Source organism: Mytilus californianus, unplaced genomic scaffold (genome assembly GCF_021869535.1).
Source record: "Mytilus californianus isolate M0D057914Y unplaced genomic scaffold, xbMytCali1.0.p SCAF_12, whole genome shotgun sequence".
NCBI classification, from domain to species: domain Eukaryota; kingdom Metazoa; phylum Mollusca; class Bivalvia; order Mytilida; family Mytilidae; genus Mytilus; species Mytilus californianus.
This window is the reverse complement of record NW_026262604.1, coordinates 37,994,445-38,018,941: the sequence shown is the minus strand read 5'-3', so window position 1 is coordinate 38,018,941 and position 24,497 is coordinate 37,994,445. Positions and strand designations below refer to the sequence as shown.

Here is a 24,497-nt window from a genome sequence, read left to right as displayed (position 1 = left end):
ACCTTTAACATAATCGTGTTCGCATTTCAAATCAGTATTACAAGTTCTTGTTTTGTTACAACATGATGTACAAGAAATACTGTGCCCTTCACTTCGACGTCCAAACATCCCACCAATATTGTATCTACAAAACTACAAAAACACAGTTGGATAAATAAACACGGGTTGAAATAATAATAATGGTAATAATATTATGTTCGTTGAAAGTAGGAGTCCAATGCATTAAGACAAAATATACGTAATTGGGGGAGATTTTCTATTTTGGTGAAACTTGGATGTAATTTACGAAAGCCTATTAGGGTCACAAAAAAAAAATATTTATCGCGTAATTACGAGATAAATATCTCGTTATCTCGTAATTACGAGAAAACTATCGCGTAATTACGAGATAATTATCGCGTAATTACGAGAAAACTATCGCGTAATAACGAGATAATCATGTTTTATCGCGTAATTACGAGAAAACTATCGCGTAACTACGAGATAATTATCGCGTAATTACGAGATAACTATCGTAATTACGAGATCATCATCGCGTAATTACGAGAAAACTATCGCGTAATTACGAGATAAGAAGTTTTTTATCTAGTAATTACGAGATAATCATTTTTATACGCCCGTTTACGGGACGTATTATGGTAAACCGTTGTCCGTCTGTCCGTCTGTCCGTCCGTCGTCAACATGTCTGACATTAACTCAAAAACGCTTTAACTAATTTGCATAAAACTTTGGTGAATTGTTTATGTCTATTGACGTGAGCTCCCTTTCGATTTTTATATATTTTAGATTTTACGTTTCCGAGTTACAGGGTTTTATTCATAAAAAAAGGGGGATTTTCCAGTTTTCGAACAAAAAATCAAAAATGCTTTCAGCAGTTCTTATAAAACTTTGGTGAATTGTTTATATCTATTGATGTAAGCTCTGTTTAGAATTTTATAAATTTTCATTCATCATTTCTGAGTTATTGGGTTTTATTCATTAAGAAAGGGGTGATTTTCCAGATTTCGGACAATAACTCAAAAATGCTGTCAGCAATTCTCATGAAACTTTGGTGAATAGTTTATATCTAATGATGTAAGCTTCCTTTACATTTCATAAATTTCTAATATGACATTGAGAATTAATTGAACTTTATTTGTTTATAGTCTGACAACAGATTTACTAAGTATTGCGCAACAGAACAGTGTATTGCACAACAGCAAGAAATCTTTAATTGAATATAAATTCAATTCATATAACCAATTTCAAGTTCTTTGACTACTTTTATTCAGAAACCTATAATATGTCAAATATTTAATTACAATCCAAATTCAGACCTGTATCAAGCTTGAATATTGTATCTATTTTTGCCCCAACTGTTCAGGGTTGGACCTCTGTGGGCGTATCCAGCTGCGCTCAGCGAAGCAGTTTATTTTATATGATGTCCTCTTGTACACCTATGTGTCTGAGGTTTAATAATAAAGTATTGTCTATTGTCTATTTCGTAATTACGCGATAGTTTTCTCGTAATTATGCGAAAGTTTTCTCGTAATTACGCGATGATTATCTCGTAATTACGAGATAAAAAAATGATTATCTCGTAATTACGAGTTAAAAAATTATTGTCTCGTAATTACGCGATAGTTTTTATTAATATTTTTTTTTGTGACCCTAATAGGCTTTCGTAGTAATAAGTGATTGACATACATCTGAATATTAAAAAAGTGATATAAGTAACTTTTATACTACGCATATTTTTTTTACGCGTTTTACGTTCATTCTATACATGTACAGATGTATTTCACAATTTAATTTGTATTTACTGTATTTCTGGAAGTATACATGCTTCATATAAGATTTTTTCGATAGTTAAATGCAGCTCAACGAGTTCTAGGTGTGTACAATTTTCATTAAAAATAAGTGAACAATAACATCCTTGCAAGAAATGATACTTAAATTGGCAATATCAAATGCTAAACTTAGAAAGAAATTTGTATCTGTTATTATTATTGTACATGTCATATTGTAAATACCTGCTCATATGCACATCCTAAATCATACAAAACTGAACCAGATTCTGTGGTGTGTTTCTGGACAAAACATACCTGAAACAATAGAAAACGTGAACAAGCAGACTATGTATCGGTTTTTCTCATTGTTAAAGGCTTTACGGTGGCTTATAATTGCTGACATCTACTTCATTTGAATTCTGGGGGTAGTTGTCTCATTGGCAATCATACCACATCTCTTTAATTTTATATTGATATCCAGTTAAGATTGAACGATATAAATGGAATTCTTTATTATAAAAGGCAAAAAAAAACCTGCGATAGTTGACCTTTTTGGAATATTTACATCTATCTCTATCGCCATACAAAGACCAGGCTGAAGCTAGCGAACAATAACTAGCGAACAATAAGCCAGCGAACAATAAGGCGATATATCTAAAAACCGAAAAAATGAATAAGACAGCAACGGCCGTTAAATGAAAAATATTTAAACAGGCAGAAATTCCGTCCAAATATTGCAATTTCAACTCTATCATGAAATGGTATTTATCCCATCCATTGATAAAACAAGTCACATATCTTTTTAGGCTAATATTCAGTACCACAGTAAATCTGCATCTGTCAACGGATTATTTGTAGGTGTAAAACCACCAATGCACCCACTTCCATTTAGTACGTATGTAAAAGTAGTCCTTCCCTGTAAAATACAGCACCTTTGATGTCATTGTTTAATTGAACAAAGATACACATTTGCAGAAATGGGGGTTGGCCTATTCCATGGCTTCTTGAGAAAAATAATGAGGGGTGTCACGGGGTATGACTATATAGGTTTTGTAGAGGAGAAACAGGCGCATCTTTTGCGCACGGTATCGAAGGGCGCTAAGTTTAAAAATCTGAAACTAGAGCTCAAAATTTGAAAAAAAATTGTTTAAAACAGGGGGGTTGGCCTATTCCATGGTTTCTAGAGAAAAATAATGAGGGGTGTCACGGTGTATGACTATATAGGTCTTGTAGAGGAGAAACAGGCGCATCTTTTGCGCAAGGTATCGAAGGGCGCTATGTTCAAAAATCTGAAACTAGAGCTCAAAACTTGAAAAAAACTGTTAAAAACAGGGGGGTTGGCATATTCCATGGCTTCTAGAGAAAAATAATGAGGAGTGTCACGGGGTATGACTATATAGGTCTTGTAGAGGAGAAACAGGCGCATCTTTTTGCGCAAGGTATCGAAGGGCGCTATGTTCAAAAATCTGAAACTAGAGCTCAAAATTTGAAAAAAAAATGTTAAAAACAGGGGGGTTGGCCTATTCCATGCTTTTTAGAGAAAATAATGAGGGGTGTCACGGGGTATGTCTATATAGGTCTTGTAGATGAGAAACAGGCGCATCTTTTGCGCAAGGTATCGAAGAGCGCTATGTTCAAAAATCTGAAACTAGAGCTCAAAATTTGAAGAAAAAAAATTGTTAAAAACAGAGGGTTGGCCTATTCCATGGCTTCAAGGGAAAAATAATTAGGGGTGTCACGGGGTATGACTATATAGGTCTTGTAGAAGAGAAACAGGCGCATCTTTTGCGCAAGGTATCGAAGGGCGCAAGTTCAAAAATCTGAAACTAGAGCTCAAATTTGAAAAAAAATGTGAAAAACAGGGGGGTTGGCCTATTCCATGGCTTCTACGGAAAAATAATGAGGGGTGTCACGGGGTATGACAATATAGGTCTTGTAGAAGAAAAACAGGCGCATCTCTTGCGCAAGGTTTCGAAAGGCGCTATGTTCAAAAATCTGAAACTAGGGCTCAAAATTTGAAAAAAATTGTTAAAAACAGGGGGGTTGGCCTATTCCATGGCTTCTAGAGAAAAATAATGAGAGGTGTCACCGGATATGACTATATAGGTCTTGTAGAGGAGAAACAGGCGCATCTCTTGCGCAAGGTATCGAAGGGCGTTATGTTCAAAAATCTGAAACTAGAGCTCAAAATTTGAAAAAAAATTGTTAAAAACAGGGGGGTTGGCCTATTCCATGGTTTCTAGAGAAAAATAATGAGGGGTGTCACTGGGTATGACTATATAGGTCTTGTAGAGGAGAAACAGGCGCATCTCTTGCGCAAGGTATCGAAGGGCGCTATGTTCAAAAATCTGAAACTAGAGCTCAAAATTTGAAAAAAATTGTTAAAAACCGGGGGGTTGGCCTATTTTATGGTTTTTAGAGAAAAATAATGAGGGGTGTCACGGGGTATGTCTATATAGGTCTTGTAGAGGAGAAACAGGCGCATCTTTTGCGCAAGGTATCGAAGGGCGCTATGTTCAAAAATCTGAAACTAGAGCTCAAAATTTGAAAACAAATTGTTAAAAACAGGGGGGTTGGCCTATTCCATGGTTTCTAGAGAAACATAATGAGGGGTGTCACAGGGTATGACTATATAGGTCTTGTAGAGGAGAAACAGGCGCATCTTTTGCGGAAGGTATTGAAGGGCGCTATGTTCAAAAATCTGAAACTAGAGCTCAAAATTTGAAGAAAAAAAATTGTTAAAAACAGAGGGTTGGCCTATTCCATGGCTTCAAGGGAAAAATAATTAGGGGTGTCACGGGGTATGACTATATAGGTCTTGTAGAAGAGAAACAGGCGCATCTTTTGCGCAAGGTATCGAAGGGCGCAAGTTCAAAAATCTGAAACTAGAGCTCAAATTTGAAAAAAATTGTTAAAAACAGGGGGGTTGGCCGATTCCATGGCTTCTACAGAAAAATAATGAGGGGTGTCACGGGGTATGACAATATAGGTCTTGTAGAAGAAAAACAGGCGCATCTCTTGCGCAAGGTTTCGAAAGGCGCTATGTTCAAAAATCTGAAACTAGGGCTCAAAATTTGAAAAAAATTGTTAAAAACAGGGGGGTTGGCCTATTCCATGGCTTCTAGAGAAAAATAATGAGAGGTGTCACCGGGTATGACTATATAGGTCTTGTAGAGGAGAAACAGGCGCATCTCTTGCGCAAGGTATCGAAGGGCGTTATGTTCAAAAATCTGAAACTAGAGCTCAAAATTTGAAAAAAAATTGTTAAAAACAGGGGGGTTGGCCTATTCCATGGTTTCTAGAGAAAAATAATGAGGGGTGTCACTGGGTATGACTATATAGGTCTTGTAGAGGAGAAACAGGCGCATCTCTTGCGCAAGGTATCGAAGGGCGCTATGTTCAAAAATCTGAAACTAGAGCTCAAAATTTGAAAAAAATTGTTAAAAACCGGGGGGTTGGCCTATTTTATGGTTTTTAGAGAAAAATAATGAGGGGTGTCACGGGGTATGTCTATATAGGTCTTGTAGAGGAGAAACAGGCGCATCTTTTGCGCAAGGTATCGAAGGGCGCTATGTTCAAAAATCTGAAACTAGAGCTCAAAATTTGAAAAAAAGTGTTAAAAACAGAGGGGTTGGGCTATTCCATAGCTTCTAGAGAAAAATAATGAGGGATGTCACGGGGTATGACTATATAGGTCTTGTAGATGAGAAACAGGCGCATCTTTTGCGCAAGGTATCGAAGGGCGCTATGTTAAAAAATCTGAAACTAGAGCTCAAATTTGAAAAAAAATGTTAAACACAGGGGGGATTGGCCTATTCCATGGCTTCTACAGAAAAATAATGAGGGGTGTCACGGAGTATGACAATATAGGTCTTGCAGAAGAGAAACAGGCGCATCTCTTGCGCAAGGTTTCGAAAGGCGCTATGTTCAAAAATCTGAAACTAAAGCTCAAAATTTGAAAAAAATTGTTAAAAACAGGGGGGTTGGCCTATTCCATGGCTTCTAGAGAAAAATAATGAGGGGTGTCACGGGATATGACTATATAGGTCTTCTAGAGGAGAAACAGGCGCATCTCTTGCGCAAGGTATCGAAGGGCGCTATGTTCAAAAATCTGAAACTAGAGCTCAAAATTTGAAAAAAATTGTTAAAAACAGGGGGGTTGGCCTATTCCATGGTTTCTAGAGAAAAATAATGAGGGGTGTCACGGGGTATGTCTATATAGGTCTTGTAGAGGATAAACAGGCGCATCTTTTGCGCAAGGTATCGAAGGGCGCTATGTTCAAAAATCTGAAACTAGAGCTTAAATTTGAAAAAAAATTGTAAAAAATAGGGGGGTTGGCCTATTCCATGGTTTCTAGAGAAAAATAATGAGGGGTGTCACGGGATATGACTATATAGGTCTTGTAGAGGAGAAACAGGCGCATCTCTTGCGGAAGGTATCGAAGGGCCCTATGTTCAAAAATCTGAAACTAGAGCTCAAAATTTGAAAAAAATTGTTAAAAACAGGGGGGTTGGCCTATTCCATGGTTTCTAGAGAAAAATAATGAGGGGTGTCACGGGGTATGTCTATATAGGTCTTGTAGAGGATAAACAGGCGCATCTTTTGCGCAAGGTATCGAAGGGCGCTATGTTCAAAAATCTGAAACTAGAGCTTAAATTTGAAAAAAAATGTTAAAAACAGGGGAGTTGGCCTATTCCATGGCTTCTACAGAAAAATAATGAGGGGTGTCACGGGGTATGACAATATAGGTCTTGTAGAAGAGAAACAGGCGCATCTCTTGCGCAAGGTTTCGAAAGGCGCTATGTTCAAAAATCTGAAACTAGAGCTCAAAATTTGAAAAATAAATTGTTAAAAACAGGGGGTTGGCCTAGTCCATGGCTTCCACAGAAAAATAATGAGGGGTGTCACGGGGTATGACTATATAGGTCTTGTAGAGGAGAAACAGGCGCATCTTTTGCGCAAGGTATCGAAGGGCGCTATGTTCAAAAATCTGAAACTAGAGCTCAAAATTTGAAAAAAAAGTGTTAAAAACAGGGGGGTTGGGCTATTCCATAGCTTCTAGAGAAAAATAATGAGGGGTGTCACGGGGTAAGACTATATAGGTCTTGTAGAGGAGAAACAGGCGCATCTTTTGCGCAAGGTATCGAAGGGCGCTATGTTCAAAAATCTGAAACTAGAGCTCAAAATTTGAAAAAAATTGTTAAAAACAGGGGGGTTGGCCTATTCCATGGTTTTTAGAGAAAAATAATGAGGGGTGTCACGGGGTATGTCTATATAGGTCTTGTAGAGGAGAAACAGGCGCATCTTTTGCGCAAGGTATCGAAGGGCGCTATGTTCAAAAATCTGAAACTAGAGCTCAAATTTGAAAAAAAATGTTAAAAACAGGGGGGTTGGCCTATTCCATGGCTTCTACAGAAAAATAATGAATGGTGTCACGGGGTATGACAATATAGGTCTTGTAGAAGAGAAACAGGCGCATCTCTTGCGCAAGGTTTCGAAAAGCGCTCTGTTCTAAAATCTGAAACTAGGGCTCAAAATTTGAAAAAAATTGTTAAAAACAGGGGGGTTGGCCTATTCCATGGCTTCTAGAGAAAAATAATGAGGGGTGTCACGTGGTATGTCTATATAGGTCTTGTAGAGGAGAAACAGGCGCATCTCTTGCGCAAGGTATCGAAGGGCGCTATGTTCAAAAATCTGAAACTAGAGCTCAAAATTTGAAAAAAATTGTTAAACACAGGGGGGTTGGCCTATTCCATGGTTTTTAGAGAAAAATAATGAGGGGTGTCACGGGGTAAGTCTATATAGGTCTTGTAGATGAGAAACAGGCGCATCTTTTGCGCAAGGTATCGAAGGGCGCTATCTTAAAAAATCTGAAACTAGAGCTCAAAATTTGAAAAAAAATTGTTAAAAACAGGGGGGTTGGCCTATTCCATGGTTTCTAGAGAAACATAATGAGGGGTGTCACGGGGTATGACTATATAGGTCTTGTAGAAGAGAAACAGGCGCATCCTTTGCGCAAGGTATCGAAGGGCGCTATGTTCAAAAATCTGACACTAGAGCTCAAATTTGAAAAAAAAATGTCAAAAACAGGGGGGTTGGCCTATTCCATGGCTTCTAGAGAAAAATAATGAGAGGTGTCACCGGGTATGACTATATAGGTCTTGTAGAGGAGAAACAGGCGCATCTCTTGCGCAAGGTATCGAAGGGCGTTATGTTCAAAAATCTGAAACTAGAGCTCAAAATTTGAAAAAAAATTGTTAAAAACAGGGGGGTTGGCCTATTCCATGGTTTCTAGAGAAAAATAATGAGGGGTGTCACTGGGTATGACTATATAGGTCTTGTAGAGGAGAAACAGGCGCATCTCTTGCGCAAGGTATCGAAGGGCGCTATGTTCAAAAATCTGAAACTAGAGCTCAAAATTTGAAAAAAATTGTTAAAAACCGGGGGGTTGGCCTATTTTATGGTTTTTAGAGAAAAATAATGAGGGGTGTCACGGGGTATGTCTATATAGGTCTTGTAGAGGAGAAACAGGCGCATCTTTTGCGCAAGGTATCGAAGAGCGCTATGTTCAAAAATCTGAAACTAGAGCTCAAAATTTGAAAAAAAGTGTTAAAAACAGAGGGGTTGGGCTATTCCATAGCTTCTAGAGAAAAATAATGAGGGATGTCACGGGGTATGACTATATAGGTCTTGTAGATGAGAAACAGGCGCATCTTTTGCGCAAGGTATCGAAGGGCGCTATGTTAAAAAATCTGAAACTAGAGCTCAAATTTGAAAAAAAATGTTAAACACAGGGGGGATTGGCCTATTCCATGGCTTCTACAGAAAAATAATGAGGGGTGTCACGGAGTATGACAATATAGGTCTTGCAGAAGAGAAACAGGCGCATCTCTTGCGCAAGGTTTCGAAAGGCGCTATGTTCAAAAATCTGAAACTAAAGCTCAAAATTTGAAAAAAATTGTTAAAAACAGGGGGGTTGGCCTATTCCATGGCTTCTAGAGAAAAATAATGAGGGGTGTCACGGGATATGACTATATAGGTCTTCTAGAGGAGAAACAGGCGCATCTCTTGCGCAAGGTATCGAAGGGCGCTATGTTCAAAAATCTGAAACTAGAGCTCAAAATTTGAAAAAAATTGTTAAAAACAGGGGGGTTGGCCTATTCCATGGTTTCTAGAGAAAAATAATGAGGGGTGTCACGGGGTATGTCTATATAGGTCTTGTAGAGGATAAACAGGCGCATCTTTTGCGCAAGGTATCGAAGGGCGCTATGTTCAAAAATCTGAAACTAGAGCTTAAATTTGAAAAAAAATTGTAAAAAATAGGGGGGTTGGCCTATTCCATGGTTTCTAGAGAAAAATAATGAGGGGTGTCACGGGAGGATATGACTATATAGGTCTTGTAGAGGAGAAACAGGCGCATCTCTTGCGCAAGGTATCGAAGGGCCCTATGTTCAAAAATCTGAAACTAGAGCTCAAAATTTGAAAAAAATTGTTAAAAACAGGGGGGTTGGCCTATTCCATGGTTTCTAGAGAAAAATAATGAGGGGTGTCACGGGGTATGTCTATATAGGTCTTGTAGAGGATAAACAGGCGCATCTTTTGCGCAAGGTATCGAAGGGCGCTATGTTCAAAAATCTGAAACTAGAGCTTAAATTTGAAAAAAAATGTTAAAAACAGGGGAGTTGGCCTATTCCATGGCTTCTACAGAAAAATAATGAGGGGTGTCACGGGGTATGACAATATAGGTCTTGTAGAAGAGAAACAGGCGCATCTCTTGCGCAAGGTTTCGAAAGGCGCTATGTTCAAAAATCTGAAACTAGAGCTCAAAATTTGAAAAATAAATTGTTAAAAACAGGGGGTTGGCCTAGTACATGGCTTCCACAGAAAAATAATGAGGGGTGTCACGGGGTATGACTATATAGGTCTTGTAGAGGAGAAACAGGCGCATCTTTTGCGCAAGGTATCGAAGGGCGCTATGTTCAAAAATCTGAAACTAGAGCTCAAAATTTGAAAAAAAAGTGTTAAAAACAGGGGGGTTGGGCTATTCCATAGCTTCTAGAGAAAAATAATGAGGGGTGTCACGGGGTAAGACTATATAGGTCTTGTAGAGGAGAAACAGGCGCATCTTTTGCGCAAGGTATCGAAGGGCGCTATGTTCAAAAATCTGAAACTAGAGCTCAAAATTTGAAAAAAATTGTTAAAAACAGGGGGGTTGGCCTATTCCATGGTTTTTAGAGAAAAATAATGAGGGGTGTCACGGGGTATGTCTATATAGGTCTTGTAGAGGAGAAACAGGCGCATCTTTTGCGCAAGGTATCGAAGGGCGCTATGTTCAAAAATCTGAAACTAGAGCTCAAATTTGAAAAAAAATGTTAAAAACAAGGGGGTTGGCCTATTCCATGGCTTCTACAGAAAAATAATGAATGGTGTCACGGGGTATGACAATATAGGTCTTGTAGAAGAGAAACAGGCGCATCTCTTGCGCAAGGTTTCGAAAAGCGCTCTGTTCTAAAATCTGAAACTAGGGCTCAAAATTTGAAAAAAATTGTTAAAAACAGGGGGGTTGGCCTATTCCATGGCTTCTAGAGAAAAATAATGAGGGGTGTCACGTGGTATGTCTATATAGGTCTTGTAGAGGAGAAACAGGCGCATCTCTTGCGCAAGGTATCGAAGGGCGCTATGTTCAAAAATCTGAAACTAGAGCTCAAAATTTGAAAAAAATTGTTAAACACAGGGGGGTTGGCCTATTCCATGGTTTTTAGAGAAAAATAATGAGGGGTGTCACGGGGTAAGTCTATATAGGTCTTGTAGATGAGAAACAGGCGCATCTTTTGCGCAAGGTATCGAAGGGCGCTATCTTAAAAATCTGAAACTAGAGCTCAAAATTTGAAAAAAAATTGTTAAAAACAGGGGGGTTGGCCTATTCCATGGTTTCTAGAGAAACATAATGAGGGGTGTCACGGGGTATGACTATATAGGTCTTGTAGAAGAGAAACAGGCGCATCCTTTGCGCAAGGTATCGAAGGGCGCTATGTTAAAAAATCTGACACTAGAGCTCAAATTTGAAAAAAAAATGTCAAAAACAGGGAGGTTGGCCTATTCCATGGCTTCTACAGAAAAATAATGAGGGGTGTCACGGGGTATGACAATATATGTCTTGTAGAAGAGAAACAGGCGCATCTCTTGCGCAAGGTTTCGAAAGGCTCTATGTTCAAAAATCTGAAACTAGGGCTCAAAATTTGAAAAAAATTGTTAAAAACAGGGGGGGGGTTGGTCTATTCCATGGCGTCTAGAGAAAAATAATGAGGAGTGTCACCGGGTATGACTATATAGGTTTTGTAGAGGAGAAACAGGCGCATCTCTTGCGCAAGGTATCGAAGGGCGTTATGTTCAAAAATCTGAAACTAAAGCTCAAAATTTGAAAAAAAATTGTTAAAAACAAGGGGGTTGGCCTATTCCATGGTTTCTAGAGAAAAATAATGAGGGGTGTCACGGGGTATGACTATATAGGTCTTGTAGAGGAGAAACAGGCGCATCTTTTGCGCAAGGTTTCGAAAGGCGGTATGTTCAAAAATCTGAAACTAGGGCTCAAAATTTGAAAAAAATTGTTAAAAACAGGGGGGTTGGCCTATTCAATGGCTTCTAGAAAAAAATAATGAGGAGTGTCACGGGGTATGGCTATATAGGTCTTGTAGAGGAGAAACAGGCGCATCTTTTGCGCAAGGTATCGAAGGGCGCTATGTTCAAAAATCTGAAACTAGAGCTCAAAATTTGAAAAAAAAAATTGTTAAAAAAGGGGGGTTGGCCTATTCCATGGCTTCTAGAAAAAAATAAGGAGGGGTGTCACGGGATTTGACTATATAGATCTTGTAGAGGAGAAACAGGCGCATCTTTTGCGCAAGGTATCGAATGGCGCTATGTTTAAAAATCTGAAACTAGAGCTCAAAATGTGAAAAAAAAATTGTTAAAAAAGGGGGGTTGGCCTATTCCATGGCTTCTAGAGAAAAAAAGGAGGGGTGTCACGGGGTATGACTATATAGGTCTTGTAGAGGAGAAACAGGCGCATCTTTTGCGCAAGGTATCGAAGGGCGCTATGTTAAAAAAAATTGAAACTAGAGCTCAAAATTAAAAAAAAATGTTTAAAACAGGGGGTTGGCCTATTCCATGGCTTCTACAGAAAACTAATGGTGGATTGTAGTGTAAAAAGGGGGATTCTGCCGCACTTGCCATTTTTAAACACAAATCTTGCATAGGGACCCAAACCGCAAACATAAAATGCAAATGCATTATGTTTCAACTAGTCTAAGGGTGGAAACAAGAATATGGCTTTTTGTAAACAATAGTAGAGACACCTTAAAGGGATGTAATCCTAGGGGTAGATACAAAAATATGGCTTTCGTACAAAAGATGGAGGAACTCAGAAGTTCAAAAATCGTAGACGACGATTTTATTAATGATAATGTTTTCGAGGAAAAGGCAAAGGACCAGAGCCTGGAAACCCTAAAATAGAAGGAACTCCAAACCTGGGTAAAATATAAAATCCTAGAAGTGGTAGAAGTAGATGGGAAGTTTGGGAGGAGTAAGATCCTCACCTTGAAAAACAAAGAAGGAGAAACGACAAGGGTATGGGCCTGCAGTAGTCTGAACAGAGAGAAGGAACCCTTGGAAGGAGCCTCGAAATCCACAGTTGATCTTCGCTTTACTCTGAATGGTTTTGTATAGCTGCATCTTGTTTTTGTCTAAAGGAGTGACGTGGGGGACGAACCATGAGATCTTACGCAGGACAACTTTTCCCACGTCGACGGCGTGGAATTGAGCACGAGTGTGATTTCATGCCTGAACCCGTACACGATCTTGTCGTAGTCATCAGCGAACCCAAAAATGTGCTTCAGGGGGATGGCGAATGAACACGACCCTTTGTTTGGCAATGATGTAGCCACGGCGCGCTACAAAGCCGGTGTTGTTTGCATGGGCGTCGATGGAGGAATCCTTGAATCACAGTTGGTTGAGACCTTGTGATATGGAAAAGTCGTCGGGGTAGGTCAACATTCCCATCATGGTAGTTGCGACGCCGGGGTCGTTGATGTGCTCGATTTGCTGGCCGGAGAGTCGATAGCTGATGGTTCTGAAGAGATACATGATACCATTATGGACGAGGGACACGAGATCAGTGTCGGCATATGCAGTGCCGTCGTTATTTAGGAGCCGTCCTTCTACCAAGAGATAACTCTCGTCGGGGTGTAGGAACAAATCCTGGGTTTCGATGTTGATTCGGATTTCAAAACCGGCACTGTTCAGCTGGGCACCGGCTTGTGGTTCGTATTCTCGAACCTGATATTCCTGAAGACTTTCGTGGAAGGTCAACCCTTCGGTGATTGTACGGATGTCAGTCATAATGTATTTATTTATAGCGTTGGACGAAGTCGTGGATGGTTTTGATACCAGGGCCGGAGATAAGACCGAACTTGCTCTGGCTTCTTGCGGGTCACTTTATCAACCACATGGTCGACGGCTTTGGAGGCCCCATTTTCAACACCTTTCAAGGCTGCATTGGTGGCAGCACTCACGGCCTTACTTCCTAGGGTTTTAGCGGCATAGGAAGTAAACATGCGTCAAGCCAAACTGGCGATTGTGTCAAACAGTCCTCTACCACCGTAGGCGTACTTTCGAGCGTAACCTTTTTTGATTTGCAACATTTATTTATAGGATGCTACGATGAAGCGCCTTATATTCCTCGATGCTGATATGTCTACCCTTTCTCATAGCATCGATAATCGACACAATTTCGTTGCGCACACCATTATTTCCTGCTCGGTATGCTGCGGCACACAGTTCCAAGCGATCGAGAAGCTGTTTGAAGTTTGAAGGTAAAAACACGGTTTGCAGCCCACTGCCAAACTTATTCTTTTGGTAGATGTGGGACACGATTTCCTTCCACTTGTAACCCTTATTCGCCTTCGGGGTTCTCGAGAGGGTGGAATTGCCTTGATACATGGCACCGGAACTTTTTAGAATCTGTGCATAGTCCTCTAGGTCGTCGGGCTCGAACGATTCAGAATTCTTTTTCACCATGAGTTACCAGAGACCAAGGGTTCCTTTGTACCTCACACCATCCACGAAAATATCATCACCGTCAAAAGTAACTGGTGAGCTTCCGATAAAGATACTATCGTTTTCAGATCGCAATCCATAGGTGTGGTCGGCGGAAGGAGTCATACTGAGCTGCAAATACTGCCGTGCTCGGGGTCCAAGGACGGTGTATGTAGCTGGTGCGATGGGTAGTGGGTCGGCAAACTCGGGCGGTGGAGGAGGAATTGCTGGCACTGCTGCAGGAAGGTCTGCGATCGTTTTGGTGATCTTTAAAGCTCCCTCTCGCTGAGCCTCAACCACAGGCTTAAACACCTTGGAAAGGTCTCGGCTAAGTCCAATCTTGTCGAGGCGATGCTGCATATTACTGGCTTGAATTTTCCGCTTGGTGTCTTGCAACTCCCTGGCAAGCGCCTAACGCTGCTTAGGGTCGGTAATCTTGATAAACGTCATTTATTTATAGGAGCGAACGCTGTTAACCGCCTCATAGCCTTGGTGTGAACGCCCCATAGCGTTTATAGACGTTTTTCCAAACACCTTATAGCGTTTGAAAAAATATCTTTCATTTAGCGTTTAAAAAGTTGTTGAAACAATGGGGGTAACGAGTATGGTTGTATTCTCTTCGAAAGCTTCAAGTGTCTTAGGCATAGGTCTTTACGCGGTTGGCATGGGTGTGTACACTGGTGGCCTCGAATCGTCTTGGTAGGGCATTGGGGTAGAGGAAAGCGCTCACCTTACCATACTGGCGGCCAGAGTTTCATGCGTCGAAATCACCTACACCGCTATCGATCGGGCGGGGGATCGCGCGACCACACTTCCAACACATACTCCTCATATCGACTCAGTCCCACTCGAACTTACATTTGCAGGGCCACTAAAACTTGTAGGGCTGGGGTTCCTCTGTGTCTTCATACTCCATTTCCAGGAAGAAATCTTCAAACTGATCCATTCTTTATCTTATACCTCATAGAACTCATCTAATTTGTATCGGTATTTCCCTGCTGACTTGGGGCTCGTGAGATCGATGGTTACAAATCAATAGGGTTGGGACCAGCAATGCTTACACAGAGCGTCAAATTGTTACTTGGTAAGATCGTTGCAGTGGTCACGCCGGATATGATCGAGATTCTTAGCATCTTACTGAAAGAGACAGATAAAGTTTGCATTTTCTCGGATCGATTGTCGGGCAGTTTGAAGTAGTTCTGGCACAGGTAGAAACAATCGACGTTGTTGTGGCGACCGCGCACGTAGTAATCTTCACACGTGTTCTGTTTGCCTAGCATCAAGTCGTCGAACACTATGAGGTTCTTGCAGCTGGGGTCAAGTTCCCGGGGGTCTGGTACATCGCTCCCTTGCTCGAAGAAAAAAGTGTCGATACCATTTGGGTGTCGTGGTTGTGGTAAGGCGTTGACCACATCGATCAACGAGTAGAGTGACTTGCCCTTGCACTGTAGGAGGTCTCGGATATCTTCCTTAGGGAAACCTGTTCCCAGCGCTTGCTGCAACAGTTGGTAGATGGACTGGTGAAGCAATTTTCCGAAAACGTACAATCGATCGTAGTCGAGCCATCCATCGCGCAGGAGTAGGTTGTTCAACAGCGTTGTCTTACCACAGTCCGACTTCCCAATGATCAACACTCTGATCGACCGCTGCGGTAGGAGGTAGTGATTGCTCATTTTGGGGGCGTTGGTACTGTAGGAAATGTCTTCGACGTTCATTTATTTAAATAAAATAGCGATGATCTTCTGCGTGAAATGTCGTAGGAAGACGGACACAGTTAACCCTGGCGAGACAATTACCAGCAACGGGCGATGGAGGAAGTTTGGCAACTGCATGGTGTGCGGTGCCAAGAAGTCTCAGTTTGTTGCTACAACCGGTGCAGGGTTCATGAACAAACTAATCAACCGATTACCCATGGAAATGCATCTGCCCGGACACAACTTCACCGGACCAGGGACTAAACTTAGCAAGCGGCTCCTCCCCGATGGCACACCGAAGGCTTAGTCAAAACCCATTAATCGAGTTCACCATGCTGCATATCACCACGATCTCCGTTATGCCCAGCACAAGGATACAGCCGCACGCAACTCCATCTGTGACAAAGCTATGCTAGCCTCGCTTAACACCATTCCCAACCCTACCACACGCGAGCGCATGGACCGCAGTATCGTCGGACCCATCATCGGTACCAAAGCTCGATTTGGTCTGGATATTAAAAAAAAAAGTTCACTGGACCGATGATTTAGCTGAGGAGTTGCACAAACCTGTTCGACGCAAGTTTCAGAAACGCCGTGTGGTAGTGGGTTGTGTGGATGAGACCTGGGCGGCCGACCTTGTTGATATGAGTGCCTTTTCCAGGGACAGCAAAGAAAAGAAGTTCATCCTGAGCATCATCGATGTCTTCTCCAAATATGGCTGGTTGATACCACTCAAAAACAAGAAGGGTGTGACGGTGCGGGATGCCTTTCAAGCGGTGTTCAAGGAGCGCGTTCCTGAGAAATTGTGGACAGACACAGGTACTGAGTTTTACAACAACGATGTAAAGCAGCTGCTCCAAAAGCATGATATTGAGCTCTACTCCACTGAGAATGAGGAGAAGTCGAGTTTTGTCGAGCGCTGGAATCGCAACATACGATTAAACGTTTCTTCTCCACCTCAAGCTCTTTCGAGATTGCTTCAAGCGCAGCCTCTAGATCATTGATGTCTTGTATACCATCGTTCAACTGTTGGGTCAACCACCGTTTTGTCACGGCATCCGAGCTGTCCTTGGGATATCCTAGGCTAGTAATGCGATTGTCGTTCATATCCAAATCCTGCAGCATTCGCCAAAGGGATGCGCGCTTTCTTGCATGAGATCCAAACTTATCCTTTTTTTTATAGAGTGAGAAGATTGTATCTTCCAGCGATTTTCCAGTCGCCAACACTTTCAACACGAATAGGCAAACGTGACCACACACCACCGAGCCTCGTTGCTGTAATTTGGCGGTGCTATATCGAATTTCAGGCTGTAAGTAGTTCACCATCTCTGCAGGCGCTGGCAATCCATAAGAGTCAAAGTAATACTTTACCGGTCCACGTTTATACCAGCAAGTCTAATGCGTTCCAGGACCCTCCCAGCTATCATGATTCAAGATTCCACATTCGATGCGGCGCGGACTGGGTGGTAGGGTATCTCGCAAAAACACCCCTCTAAAACTTGGGATTCCTAGGGCTGTGACGGCGTTCTCCAATTCCTTATTCGACAGAGGCTTGTGGGGAAGAACTACATTTTGCACCTCGAGGTATTTAATTTTTTTCTGAGTTTTACCCATACTTTATTTATTGCAGGCGGTGTTGCTCCTCAATTTTATAATGTCCGTGAGGAAGGGTGCTAATTCCGTCGGGGAGAATGTGTCGCTTGGTATCTTTAGCCGAAAGTGCAACCTTGTTGATCTCTTGAGTGTAGATCTGATGGCGGTAACTTCGGAAAATATTCATCGGTCGGTATATTTCCTGATGGGTGTCAAAACATCTCTTATAGTTGTCAAAGGTAATATGCTGCTTGATGACAGCCTTTGTAACTCCTTGTTTTCTTGGTAGTGTCTCCATCATCCATTTTGTACGCATATAATTTTGGTCGAAGTCCCACGAAGCCAGTCATACTTTTACCACCACATTCGTCCTTAAATATTCCAATTATCTTCTTGTTGACGCCGGATGGAATTCCTGAAGGGTGGTCAGCTGGATAGTTCGAGGTATCGATTTTTTCCTGAACATGGGGGGTAACATTTTTGTAAAAATCCTCGGTCTGAATTTCATAGGCCAAGCTATCTGTATCGGTAAACAGTAGCCGGGCGTTATCACCATACGTCTCCTGTATGAAACGGTAATGGAATTTATACATCAGGAGCTTTGAGATGTCCAGGATACATGCTCCTAAGTAGACTGGCTTGTCGAATTTCAACTTGGTTCTTTTCATGTGAACGGCTGCCAGATTTTCATTGAATACGACCCGGCGATCAAAATTGGGCTTAGACACCAGTTTTAGGGCTTGTTTTTCACTGTTCACCAGTCGAACATCGACCCTCTTTCGAATATTCTCCATCGTTTTTCCAAACACTGAGTTTTTAAAAACCCTTCTCAGCATCGCTTGTAGCTTGAGCTCTGAGTTCGGTATTCAGGTCGATATACGGTTTAAGCCATGTGGATTGTTCAAATCTGATGATCCGATGAACCTTTTTCAAGATCATTCCCTGGGAGATATAGTATTGGAGGTTCTGAAGATGAAGGCTATATTTTTCGCTTTTGCCTAGATGATGAGGTACCAATTTACGAACTCCGTCGATTTCCATGGTTTCCGGTGCAAGAGGGTAGTCGTTATGACTATCGTGAAGGTGTTGAGGATATTCTAGATCACTTTCTACTAACGCCCCATATTTATGATCTTCTGAATATTTTAACATATCGTCGATCTCCTCTGGATCTACCCATTCAAACCCTCCTGTGGGAGGGGGTTGTGCCATAGTCCCACCATAATTGTTTGCATCTAGGTAGGTCATAAACTTGGTTGGCTGCGATGGATCGTAATTACTCATACATAGATTATTGGCCTTTCCGAGTCGGTGAGATATCATGGCCACACCTCCCCTAGTCGCATTTTCGAACATTAACAGCATATCCGGATCGGCCAGAAGTTCCAGTCGGATCCTGCTGTATTTTAGCATCGCTTCGTAAGATAGCCCTGGGGATGTGAAATAGTGTGCGGGATCGAGCTTGTTAGTTTTCATACAGTTATCCCTGAAATTCTCGAAAACATCTTCTAGTAAGGCGACATCACTTTCCAAGTAAAGATTGTGATACGCTTGCATCGTCCGGCAACTTAATTCCTTGAAAACCAGCTGGGCGTGGGCGTAATTTTCATTGGAAACATGTTCACCGCGAAGTTTGTTGAAAAACGCCTCCTTAGGTGGTAGCTGTGTTTCCTCCAGCTTGGTGGGACTATCTACATAATCGTATGGATATACTCCCTTCCTAATCATCAGTTCGGTGTGATCACTGAAACACTTCTGCGTTGCCTTGAATTTATCCTTGGTCAGATTCTTTGTCAAGATTTCAATGGAGGAGAGTAGGAATCGCATGGAGTCAATAAACCTCATCTCGATATCTCCAACCTTCTTGGAGAAGCTAATATATTTTTCATCGGTATTGGGGATACAGTTAATCTTTCCTTCTCCGAATCCTAATTCCCTCACAAATAAATGGGCATCATACGCACTCAAATTATGAAATACGATGGGGACAAGTTTGGGTAGCTGAAACGCTAAATTACACTCATTGTGTGGTGCACCTCGATATTTGCCAGTAAGATGATTGTGATCCCGAACCTTATCCCCACCCAAAGTGTTACCACAAATGTGACAGAGTGTGCTCGCCGCGAAATTCTCATTATCTTCATCCGTCATTACCATCGCAATTTTGGTTTCATAGGTTTTGGCAATTTCTCCGATTTCCTTTTTCATACACTCCACAAATGTCTTGGCTGCATCTTCTCCACAGTAAACGACTGAATCTTTGTAGTCACCGTGGACATATTTTATGCGGTAACAGAATCCAGATGGCTGATGCAGTTGATATGCCTTGGTGAAGGCTCGTGATGGATCTAGCTGGCAGGTGTCCATTTTTTCCGTAAAGCACTCAAAATCCGCATTGATTATGAATGGTACCCTCATCTGGCGTTGGTAGTTTCTCTAGAAGGTCCATATTCTTGATGATTCTCCAAGACTGTAAAGGTTATGAGAATGTAAAGGTTACTAGTAACCAATGGGTTTAACGGTTTTCTCTGATATAGCAGGGTTACTAGTATAAAACTATGCTGCATTTTATTGTACAAGAGGTGTCGACCTGAATCAATTGGCGTGCGGGTTCTATTGAGAGGAGTCGCTTGCGGTTACATTATTGCCTGTAGATGAAATCATGATATGTATGGGTGTATCAGAGAAAGTAAAATGACTAGCTTGAAAAACGGTAGTATTGACGGGTAAATTATGACTAGTTGATTGTGAGGATTGAATGAGTTTTTAATTTGACGGTTTTTTTTAATGTAAACGAACATGATCTGATCTGTTTGCTGAATTTCTTCCACCACGTCTTCATCCGAGCAAGCTTCTATCATTAAGACCTTTCTGAATATCACTTTTCTGTGACACGGAATCTAAAATAGCTGTGACTTCCTCAATTTCTATACCGAAACTATCTCTGCAGTTATGTCTCCTAAATTCTTCCAAAGTCTTGTAAGTGCTCGTTTATGTCCGAAACGAATGGCTTTCAGCTTTGTATCCATTTTCCCTTCTTAAGATAGAAATAAAAGACTTCTTGACTATGTGATAGATGTACTAGTCATAGTAACATGTCAAAGTGACGTGACATTACATTAAGTGCGACACATAGTAAACGTCATGTGTGTGGTATTTACGAGAGGTATGATTATGATGCAACGTATTACCCTCAATTTTTAAGATCTCGATATCTACTCTAGTTTATTTTAACACATCTCACTCCGTCAATCTATTGAATTTCTCTTTCTTGTTCTTACTATTTCTTTGCATACCAAAATTCATCACCTTGTCCTCTGCCATTTTATTTTCGTGAAGTTATCTAATCAAATGGTTCTGCATGTTTGAGTTTGTGGTCACACTTTTCCAGCTTGTCCATTATTTTTTCTCATGTTCTTTGATTGCTGCATCATATTCTATCTTCATTCATTTTATATCCGTTTAAATCTGGTCGCACTAGGTTTCATACGTGCTGTCTTTTACTTTTTTAATAACCCACCATTTCATTACAGCATCCGAACTGGCCCTCGGAGCTTTCAGAATGGTGATATGGTTGTCGTTCATGTTCCAGTATTTGAAGGATCTACCCATGATCATCCCTCTTTATCAGTGGCCGTTTGTCTTGTTCCATTCCCTGAAAAATGCTGTTCGGAGATTGGCGAGCGTTTCCTATGGATTTTGGCTCTTTCTGATGGGTCGTTCAAGTTCGTCGCAAAAATGTTCCATTGGCGATAATCTGGAGACATTGCTGGCCACAGCAACACACGAATGTGATTATTCCCCAAAAAATCATTGAAATGTGTGCCACGTGACAACGGGCGTTGTCCTGCTGAGAAACGTGGTCAAAACGATGCCTTCGGAGAAACGGGAGAACGAGTGGAGCCAAATTTCGTTCCTATACCTTTTTGCATTTAGGTTACCTTCAATAATTGTCAGATCGGTGCGTTCCTGGTAGGTTATTCCGTCCCATACAATAATTCCGCCACCCTCAAACAGATCCGTTTCCTGTACGCACGCATCAGAAAATCATGCATTGCACCTCCGGTAGACACTGGCTTTGCCGTCGCTAAATGTCAAGTTGAATTTCTATTCATCGGTAAAAAGGACTTGTCTCCATGTTAGCCTATTCCATCGAATCCGTACCCGCGTCCATTCAAGTCGTGACATCCTGTGACGTTGCGTAAGGATAGGTCCCTTCAACGGACGATGAGCTCTTAGGCAAACTTGATGCAGTCGGTTACAAACTGTGTGGGAATAAAGCCTGTTTTGGTTTCTTCCATGAGTTTGTCGTGCTGTTTGTGACAAGTTTACAAATCGATTCCGGAGATGAATAATGCGGATGTGACTGATTTGCCGTAACTTCGTTTCACGTTGCCTGCAACCTCGGGGACGATTATTTGTCGTGCCAGTATCTCTAAGACGAGTCTTAAGCCTTTCAATATTCATTCTAGAGACATTGGGATGATTTGCAACCTGTATTAGAGTCATTTTTGCTGCCAAAAACACAATAGCTCGTTCTCTCTCATTATGACGTAGACGTGGCATTGACTTACGTGTAACTTTTTCAATTTTTTAATGCGACCTTTTGTTAACAATAGTGCTCGACACATTTAATGACCAAAAGGACAACTCAATTCCATCTTGATACAAGTAAATGTTTGAAAAAATGCTTATTTGTTTAAAATCAGAAAATGACGTAACGTCGTCTTCGAATTTTTAACAAATTAGTAAATGATAGATAAATCATTCAGGTCACTGGTTTTAATCTTGAAAATATTATAAATTAATATATGTAAATTCTTTTAATTAAAAACCAGGGTAACGTTTCTATTTTTGCCTAGTAAACATTTATTTATATCAGACAATGCACGCACGTGGACGATGGACTTATACCGTCTTTAAGAATGTGGCGCTTGGATTGTCAATGATAAAGTTAACTGGTCTGTATGTAGTTTTACTATCATATCTTTTTAACAACTCAGTACTCTTTGTCGATTTTGTTTTATTCTGGTACAAAACCTCTGATATAAATAGACTTTTGAAAATAATACAAAGTAGACTGTCTATTAAGTCTGTAATAGAATATAGATTTTTAGGTTGTATACCAGCTGGCCTTCGCACTAAAGTTCCTTCATCTTCATCGTTTTCTTTTTCGAAATACCCTTGAAAAAAATTCAGCCAGTGTTCAGCCTTCTTTTTATCAGTACTTACATAACACATTTTACAATCTCTTTCATCATATAATTCGGATGGGGGAATTTGGATTTTCATTTCGACTTCATATGACAAGAAATTCTTCTTTGCTGACTCTGATATGTCTTTTTCACGATTTTCACGTTCTTGTCTGACATTTGAGTTGGCTTTGTTCCTCACTAAATTTTAGTTCCTTTCGACATAATTAAATATAGCACCTCTTGAAGCTTTGCGCAAACTATGCGCCTGTGTGCACTCTACAAGACCTTTATAGTCTTACCCCGCGACATCCCTCATTATTTTTTCCAGAGGCTATGGAATAGGCAAATTCCAGTTGTTTATTCCCAATTTTTTTTTGAAATTCCGAGCCCTAGTTTCAGTTTTTGGACAAAGCGCAACTCGAAACCTTGCGCAAACCATGCGCCTGTTTCTCCTCTACAACACCTATATAGCTATACCCCGTGAAACTCCACATTATTTTTTTCTCTAGAAGCCATTGAATAGGTGTAATACCACCAATTAATGCATGGTACGTCACATCCGGTTGCATACGAAAATAGGTCGAAAAAATATTCCCTGGAATTTGACAGTTGTAGGTAATTAATTCATCATTTTATTGCAAAGCATCACTTTTTTTTATTTTGGGTTTCTGTAGAATATTTTGGAAACTTGAGGTTGCATGGTTACTAAAGCTTGTACACAGGTTATATAAGGGGGAAAATTTGATTGGTTAACTGACAGTAATGGTTATTTTCTTATATGCAATGAAATTTTATGTGAATTTTTTTCTATAGTACTGGACAGGATAAAACTTTACTCATGCCAAGTATTTTTTTAATTTGAAACAAAGATAAATTCTGCACAATTTTTTGAAAAGTGCAAATTTTAAAAATAGGGGAAAATCAATGGTGGTATTATACCTAATATGGGGTGCTGTATATGCACCTTTGACCTTGTGAGTACTCTCATGTGTTAAAATTTCTTGCTATTCAAGTGAAATATTACAAATAATGAAATATTCTGAGTGGATTGAGTCTCCAAAACATATTTTATGAGAACATTTCCTTGAAATTGAACTCTACCATGAATATTAGTTAACAGAACAAGCCATACTTCACGGTGTTTTGGGGAGCTTTTTCTCCTTTTTTTCTTATATTCTGCTATATTAGAAAGTTTTCTCTCAGAAATATTTTAATAAATAAATAATTATAAGTAAATGTGATTATTTTTTAAAGCAGTACCAACAAATTATTCACTAATAGAGAAGCTTTTTATGTCCCTCTCTGGGACGCAGCGTAAATTTAAGTTTTACGTAAGGACTTATTAAAACCTCCAGTAAACTTTTATATGGATTGTTCATTCTGCTTGAATACTTCAATTACTCAATGTAATTTATTATAACATTTCTATCATAAATGAGTGAAAGTTACTTCATTATTTTTAATTATTGGCCTGAAAAGTTGAAATTTTGAGGAAATGACATGTATAAATGGACCAAAAGAGACCTTATCAAGAAGACAAAGGATCCATTAGTGGTATTTATCATCCTAAAGTCATCTTTTGTATCAAATTCAACTGTTTGTAGACAGATGAGATAAATATTTAATCATTATTGGTCCACACTATATTCTATCATGATGCGGCTTGGTTTGGATTTTTCGAAGAAATTTTGCACGAATCGCTGAAGATGTCGTCGTACATTATACTAGATTTTTCTCAAACTATTGAAATGATTATGACAAAACATGACAGGAATGCTTGAAAAAAACAGTATTACAAAGGAAAAAATCCCTTTCAGTTTATTGAATAAAAATGTCTTCTTCAGGTGTAATACCACCAAATCATGGCACGTCACATCCGGTTGCATACAAAAATAGGTCGAAAAAAATATTCCCTTGAATTTGACAGTTGTAGGTAATTAATCCATCATTTTATTGCAGTAAAATATTTCTGGGTCATAAACATATACATGTATCTTGGGTATTTCAAAGAATCATTATTGTTTTATTTGGGGTTTCTATAGAATATTTTGGAAACTTGAGGTTGCATGGTTACTAAAGCTTGTACAAAGGTTAAATAAGGGGCAAATTTGATTGGTTAACTGACAGTGATAGTTATTTTCTTATATGCAATGAA

At 40.2% G+C, this 24,497-nt stretch overlaps 1 long non-coding RNA gene across 1 annotated transcript; it reads left to right on the top strand.

Moving 5' to 3' along the window:
• Window positions 1–6,213: 6,213 nt before the first annotated feature.
• On the top strand, window positions 6,214–10,917 carry LOC127721788 (uncharacterized). The gene is made up of 3 exons (XR_007991463.1): window positions 6,214–7,159; window positions 9,453–9,805; window positions 10,861–10,917. It is a non-coding gene; the product is annotated as an uncharacterized LOC127721788 (long non-coding RNA).
• Window positions 10,918–24,497: the final 13,580 nt, after the last annotated feature.